Genomic DNA, 8462 nt, shown 5'->3' on the forward strand with positions numbered 1-8462 from the left:
ATCAAACACTTTTAAGAACCTCGAATACGAAAGATTAAAAAAAATCTCAGCATCCAGGGTTTGATGTTTGCCCTTGAAATTGTTTTAATATTCTATAAAATTATCGAATTTATCATGAAATTTTTAAATCCGTATTTATTTTCCCTTTGAGGTTTTCGTAAATTTCAAAGGGAGGGTGACAAAAGAAGAATTTTATATTATTTTCTATCTAATGAGATAATCCGATCAAAAGGTTTAATTGGTATGACATAATATATTATCATTTTTTGTTAAGAAAGAAATCTAAACATTTTTTTTTGTTTCACTCAGAGTCAGGCGAAGAGCAAATAAAAAAGGTAGATTTTTAATGTGTTTATGAAATTTTAAAAAAAAATTTGTTAAATCTCTTTAATGCATAGTGTTGATTGAAAAATTAAATTATCTTGGAAAATATTGTTTTATCCATGTGTTAACAGAAATTGTGGTAAACAATAACAGAATCAATTTCTAATGTGTGGGAAATTTAAAAAAAATAAGCAAAAATTGCGAAAATAAAATTTGATTGCAAAAATCAAATTCGGAAACAAATTCCGAAAGTTTTCGGATATCGCTGTTTTTCGAAAGATTATAACGAAGTTTTTAATCCTAAAGGACAAATATGTTTGTTTCATTATTTTATATCTTAGAATTTCATAATTCTTATCTTCTTTAATTTTGTTATATGTAGTTTGTTGAAATTGTACTCTTGGAGATATTTTCATTTAATATCATTTTCAAATTCACTTAATTTCTTTTATCTTTAATCAGATTTTTTTTTTAACATTGGAGACTTAATTCTAGATATACTATTCAAGTCAAAGATTTATAAAAAGATAAATCAAAGATTTTATAAAAATAATAAATGCATAGATTAAGAGAAAGTACTACGCAATTCATCGAGTTGTTAAATTTGGGAAAGTGTTTGCGCAAAGTTTCCACGTCGAACTTCGAAATTTCCTCAACAATATTAATTTTACATATCTTTATCAAAGAGACTTTCAGCCTTCGGCTGGTTCGCCTCTTCACAACAATATTCAATTGCGAAATTTTGTCCTTGATTTCTCTCTTTTTAACCTATGAATAAATGTATTTTTTTTGTTTTGAATGAATTCCTTGTTTTCCTTCGTGGTTTTTTTATTATTTATTATTTCATTTATTCTTTTTTAACTGTTTTGAATTTTTCGATTTTGTTGTTTTTATTTATTTTCACACTTTCAGATATTCTTTTCTATATTTTCTTTCCTTTGTTTTCCGTTTTTATTTTTTTTCTATTTTTCCAATTATTTTTTCCTTTTTTTTTTCTTCTTTGTTTCTTTTTTTTCTTTTTTTCCTTATTTTTACATTTGATCAAACGAATGCGGCTCGCTTCATTTTAACCTTTTTTTATTATTCCTCACTTATATCTGTATTTTTTTGGTTTTTTTTTAAATTTTGTTTTCTTTGTTCGCTATTTTTATTTTTTTTTTTGTTCATGTTACTTATTTTTGAACTTTTTAAACAATTTTTAATTTTTTTTTCAATTTTTTTATTTTCAAATTTTTTTAATTTTTTTTTTTGTTTTTATTTAAAAAAATTTTTTTTGTGTTTTTTAAATTTTTTTAATTTTTTTTTTGTTTTTATTTGTTTATTTTTATTTATTTTGTTTTTATTATTTTGTTTTACGTTTATACATTTAAAAATAATTTTATTTTTAATTTACTTATATCTTATATTTTTGGTGTTTTACTTTCTTATTTTTTTAGTAATTTTGTTGTTAATAATTTCATTTTTTTTTGTAACTTTTTTATTTTGTTTATTTTTTATTTTTTCGTTGCTTTTTATATTTTTTTTGTATATTTTTTCTTATTTTATTGGTTTTTCATTTGTAACTTTTTTACAATCTTTGTTTTTTTGAGTTATTTTGGATTTTAAATTTTTTTTTTAAGTTTTCTTTTTGTTTTCTTTAAAACTTTTCTATTTTGATTTAAATTTTGTTTTTTTTCTTTGAATTTTATTTATTTTTTTTAAATGTTTTTTTTTAAATTTTTTTACCATTTTTTTTGTTTTAGCATTATTAATTTTTTTTTGTTTTTAAACATTTTGTTTTATTTTTTTTGTTGTTTTTTTAATTTTTTTTTTATTTTCTGTTTCTTTTTTTTAATTTTTTTTTATTTTCTTTTTCATTTTTTTTAATTTTCTATTTTATTTTTTTTTATTTTCTATTTTATTTTTTTTTTATTTTCTATTTTATTTTTTTTTATTTTCTATTTTATTTTTTTTTTATTTTCTATTTCATTTTTTTTTATTTTCTTTTTCCTTTTTTTTATTTTCTTTTTCCTTTTTTTATTTTCTTTTCCCTTTTTTTTATTTTCTTTTTCCTTTTTTTTATTTTCTATTTCCTTTTTTTTATTTTCTTTTTTTCATTTTTTTTTGTTTTTTGTTTTTTCTATTTTTTGTCTTTATGTTTTTCTATTTTTTGTCTTTATGTTTTTCTATTTTTTGTCTGTATGTTTTTCATTTATTTTTTTTATGTTTCGATTTTTTAATTAAATTTTCTCCTTTTTTTTTAAATTTTATTAATTTTTGGTTTTTTATGTATACATTTTTTTTTAATTTTGTTTTTTTTTTATTTGATGTGTTTTGTTTTAAGGTTGTTTTTGCTGTTGTTTTGCTGTATTTATTAATGTTTTTTGCTGTTTTTATATTTGTTTTTTTTTTAAATTAATTTTTCAGTTTTTCAATGTTTGTCTTTTTACTTTGGTGTTTAGGTCTTCGTCTTTTTATTTTTATCATCTATCTTTCTACTTTTTTTGCCCTTGTAGTTTTATTTTTCTCTTTTTCACGTTCTGTCTTTCTATTTTATCTCCCATGTTTTTTTTTCTTTTTTCTCTCTTTTCCGAATTTCTGTTGTGATTGTTTTTATTATGATTCGTTGGTTGTTTTGGTTTGTTTATATTTTGACTGTCAGAATTTTTGATTCACACTGAAGTTTTTTAAACTATTATAAATTTATTGGTTATTATTGATAGCTTTTTTTGGTCATGAAATTTTTTCGACCATCCTGATCTTTTGTCTTTTCAACTTGCTGTTTTTTAGGTGTTTTTCTGTTATGTTTTGTTGTTTTTATTTCTATTAATTTTAGTCCTTATCCTTCAGTTCATTATTTTCCTTTTCGTTTTTTTCGTTTCGCAATTCTTGATTATGTTTCCATTACTATGTATATGTTTAATTGTTTTGTTAATTATTTTAATATATTTTATATTTTTCAAGTCATTTCTATTCCCTTCTAATTTGCAAATTTTCTTCTATTTTTATCTTTTTGTTGTGTATTTCTACTGAAGTGAGGCAGTGAGATAAACAGTTGTAAAAAAAAGTCTTTAATAAATTTCTTGAAAAAATGATAGTGATACAGTGATAGAAATTCCTGAAGCGCAAACAAATTTTTGGGGTTTATTTTCATCTGAAATTAAATATCACCAAACCAAATTATAATTTGATAATCTTTCAAAATTATACTTATTTATCCAAAACACAATTCAAATCTATTGTCAATAGCTGGCAGATTTAAGGCATTTTCAGAGTCCCTGTTACGATAGACCGAAGAACAGTGTGGATAATATTTAATAAATTTCCGTGCCACGGGAATATGTATGTAGCTACGAGGTTCCTCGTGTATCGTGATAATGGAGCAAATACTCGAAAGTTAACAAGCACCAACAAACGACAACGACTATCTATGGCGACGATGACGATGGCGATGAAGCTGATGACAACGAACGAGCTCTCACTCTGAACGAGATTGGAGGGCATTCTGCCGACTCTTTCTCACTTACTGAAAACAGAACGACCAAGTGTATGAGCCATCCAGTACCATGGGAATCGAAACGACGAAGAATATTTCCACTTTGATTCAATTAAATGTTATTTAATAATAAAAAAAATTCAAATTGAACGCTCGCTTGTCCCGAAGCTTGTTACATACACATCCCTACTCGTTTTATTCGGTAACAACATTCTGAACAAGGAGACAACATCCAGAGACAGAACAACGTTACGTACCCATTTACTTCTGATGGCTAGGGATGGGCAAGGACAAGATACTAACACCATAATGATGTCCTTTTGAAACTTTCTCTCCCTTATGGCCCCGGGAAGAAAAAGTTCAATTTCGATTGGGGTGTTCTCCTGGTAGTCTAAAAGTTAGCCGATTGACGAATTTTGCTTTTTTCCACCGAAGACACACAGACAGACTGATGCCGGTGTCAAGTACCTCAAATTATTCGAAATTTATCACTCAAACTCCCAGGGAATGAATCATTCAATTACAGCTTTCACAGTATGGCATGGCTCAACGCCAACAAGCAGCAGCAGCAGCATCAGATGATGATGATGGTGATCTTTATGGAAACGAGGTGGCCAAACTGAGGACAGAATTTTGATTGAAGAGAACCCGTAATTGGTTGTAGCTAGATTGAGGCTGAATTTAAACACATTTAGAAAGACACTAGAGGGTAAGAATTGAAAATCCAGATATAATCAAGAGACATAGAAGGTAAAAGATTAAAAAAAAACTAGAACTGGTCACCCTGCCCATCAATGAAGAAAGTTTATTATTGATATAAATGTGTTATTACAGTGATTTCAAACTTCAAGAGATCGTTTGTCTTACCAAAAGAGAGTTGAATATCTTCAACACCGCTCCCTGATTTTAGTAAATCATTTTTCTCTCTGAATGTTTCAGCAGCTATACTGCTATAATAAATTGTTTGGAGCGGCATTGTTTATGACCTACGAATGAATCTACATTTTTTCGATTTATTTGAGTGAAGAAAACGGCTACTCTCATAAAAAAATTACTTCATTCCAAGTTATAGTTTCGTGCGGATGCCTCGAAAACTTAACCCCTCGCCTAAATCTTTCCTTCAGAACCTTAGAACAAATCCTTTGCAATTTGCTCGGAAAGTTTTTTCTTCTTCTCCTTTCTAGCTTCACACCCCTTCATATAAGTTCGAATCCATAAGAGTGCGAACGAAGAACCCCGAAAAGAAAGTGCTACTTTTACCTGTAATGTCAGTAAAATGTATTGCTACACTTCATTTTATTAATACGCTCACATCAATTTGGGGAACCACTACGTTCCATTCTCCAAAATTTCATCTTACACAAGTCTGGAGTGATCTAGCTTTTCTGCTCCGATGGGGAGTATCGACACATCTTCGGTTCGGTCAGACTTTTTTGGGGGTGCAGTGACCGAAACGTGTTGAGGGGCAGCAAAGTGGAGACAGTTATCGTCTACTTTAGCATTATTTATACCGTTTTTTGGTCGCTCCTTTTTTTTTGGAACAGTTGTTGATGTTGTTGTTTTGATTGAAAAGTGTTAAGTGCGTGTCCCGAAGGAAGAGCCTAATTTACTGGAACCGATATGTGATTTCGATCCTTTTTTCAGCTGAACTGAATCTTATATATAATTCTTTATGATAACATCACGTATGAATGGTCGATCGGAATGAAGTGAAATTTGGTATCCGAGGGTTTTTTGGGTCAGAGATGGTTTGTATAATAGTTTCAAGAATCTCACTTTTTATGAAAGGGGGGTCCCCATACAAAGTTATCTCTTCTTCACATTTCTTATATATAAAAATGGAGGGTTTTTTGGGTCAGAGATGGTTTGTATAATAGTTTCAAGAATCTCACTTTTTATGAAAGGGGGGTCCCCACACAAAGTTATCTCTTCTTCACATCTTCTTATATATAAAAATGGAGGCGTTTTCTTTGTGATAACATCACGTATGAATGGTCGGTCGGAATGAAGTGAAATTTGGTATTCGAGGGTTTTTTGGGTCAGAGATGGTTGGTATAATAGTTTCAAGAATCTCACTTTTTATGAAAGGTGGGTCCCCATACAAAGTTATCTCTTCTTCACATCTTATATATGAAAATGGAGGCGTTTTCTTTGTAACAACATCACGTATGAACGGTCGGTCGGAATGAAGTGAAATTTGGTATCCGAGGGTTTTTTGGGTCAGAGATGGTTTGTATAATAGTTTCAAGAATCTCACTTTTTATGAAAGGGGGGTCCCCATACAAAATTATCTCTTCTTCACATCTTATATATAAAAATGGAGGCATTTTCTTTGTAGCAACATCACGTATGAATGGTCGGTCGGAATGAAGTGAAATTTGGTATCCGAGGGTTTTTTGGGTCAGAGATGGTTTGTATAATAGTTTCAAGAATCTCACTTTTTATGAAAAGTGGTCGTAACACAAATTCAACTTTATTTGTTACGATTTCCATAAGAATCTATTCGTGAGCCCGATTCAGTTAAGGACGTGTAGATGAAATTAAACATTTATTACGATTTATACTTTAGAAGGTAAAACGAAGTTTACCGGGTCAGCTAGTTTATGATAAAAATAACACAAGAGATATTCGGTAAAATCTGTGAAGTAACTCGATGAACTAAGGCTATGATCATTTAGTATCCGGGCACTTTATTTTGGTGATAGCTGCGTTAATAGAGCTCGGATATGCAAAACTTTAGTAGCGTTGTGTTGGTTATGAAAAGGACTATCTTGCCTATTTTTGATAGATTTTTAAGTTTACGTGTGTATGAGATATTTACTATGCAAAAAAACATGATAAAAATAATTTTGCACAAATTTGCTCGTTTTGCGCATTTTGTGCCTCGAAAATTCTTCATTGTTGACTCGAAAGCTCATGTACTGTTGATTTTTTCTGATTTTTTTTCGTACCAAATGGTTATTAAGTATAAGGAGCCACTCTAGGATCCACACGAAGTTCAAATCAACCATCGGAGTGCAACTCTTGATCTTAAATATGGTAAAAAGTTTATGGTTATTTGGGATAACTGAATGCAGACTCCCTAAATAATGCAAAAAATCCATTTCCGGCAGAGGCAAAAAGTGTTGCCTGACTAGTAGACACCAAGTAAATAACTAATAATGATCAGATCCAAAGATCGCAATCTGTGCATCCGGTTTTTACGCAATATGACAGATGTGTTCTGATGGACAAAAAAACTTATGTTAAAACCGGATTTAAGAGATCAATTTCTTCGAGATACCAACTCATGAAAAGGTTCCAACAAGATTCCAATTGCTTTTTCCAGGTGAATTTGTGTAAAATATCATGATTTTGCAAAGGTTTTGGTTCTGTGGTAAAAAAAATAAATCAAAACATTACTGAAAAAAGTGTGCAAAGATAAAAAAGAGATTTTATGAAAAAGTTAGAGTATTTCTTGAAATCATTGATAAATATTTTTTTTTTATATTTTTAGTTTAAATGTCGTATTAACACCTTCATTTCCTCCATAAAAAGTTTTACGATCAAATGAATAGATTTTAAAATACACACGTTTGTAACTGCCCGGATACTAAATGATCATAGCCTTATGAAACAAGGAACAGTTACATTCATATTAAACTTTAATTAGATAGTTACTAGTGTTATTGGTATATTTGAAACAGGCTCGAGCAAACTGTTGGGTATAAGCGTGTAAGAGTCTTGAGAACTTTAATTTATCTTTCCTAGTGGAATTCCTTCTCTTTCCAATAATGTACCCAATGGAATCAATTTTTATCTTAGCCTATCACGGTACAATCTCATCCTTCAGCCACTCAACAGGCCGATTTCAATTAAAACAACAGTGTATGTCGGTGTCGGTTTGGCTTGATTCCAAGCACACATACGAAGAAGAGGCTCCATGATTTAACGTTTTCCCCCGCCCAAGATTGGAAAAGGGTAAGGCCCATGGTATCGAAACCATCGCCATCTGTTAAACCCCAAGCAAACCAAACGAATCCGAAAAGTTTCACCGTCATCCATACTGGTTTGGTCCTGATTTGGCTATGTTTCCGGATAATGCGGAAGTGTTACCAAGTGTTCAATCTGGATGTTGTGTTGTGCCGCCACCGCTGCCAGAGGCTCCCTGAGGGAAACGAAAACCCTTTTTTGATGACGCGAAACTTTCGTCATTCGATCCCGTATCATCGGCAACATCATCATCAACGCCATCGACATCTCGTTTCCGTCCTCGTCCTCGATATCATACTCATTTTGAGCCCGACTACGCCCGACGACCGGCGACTAATTAATGGAATTTATTGGTTTGTTGAACTTTGATAGATTTTGTTTCCCGCCATAGGCGGCACACCCGGAAAATGTGGAAGTTTGTTGGAATGGTGGAAAGCAAGGCCGGATTAAGGGGGGGGCAAAAGGGGCAATTGCCCCGGGGCCCCCCGGCTCAGGGGGCCCCCCGAAGGAAAACAAGTTTTAACATTACTTTAATCATACTGCTACAAATCAATGAAAAGAAATCAAAACTAGAAAATCGGAATGAAAACTTGAAATATCACTACTAAAGGGGGCCCCGAGAAATAAAATCTAGAATAGTTTTTCCCTTCCATAGGTTAAGAGGGGGCCCTTGAGTAAGAAGGGAAAGAGT

Source organism: Uranotaenia lowii, chromosome 3 (assembly GCF_029784155.1).
Source record: "Uranotaenia lowii strain MFRU-FL chromosome 3, ASM2978415v1, whole genome shotgun sequence".
NCBI lineage: Eukaryota > Metazoa > Arthropoda > Insecta > Diptera > Culicidae > Uranotaenia > Uranotaenia lowii.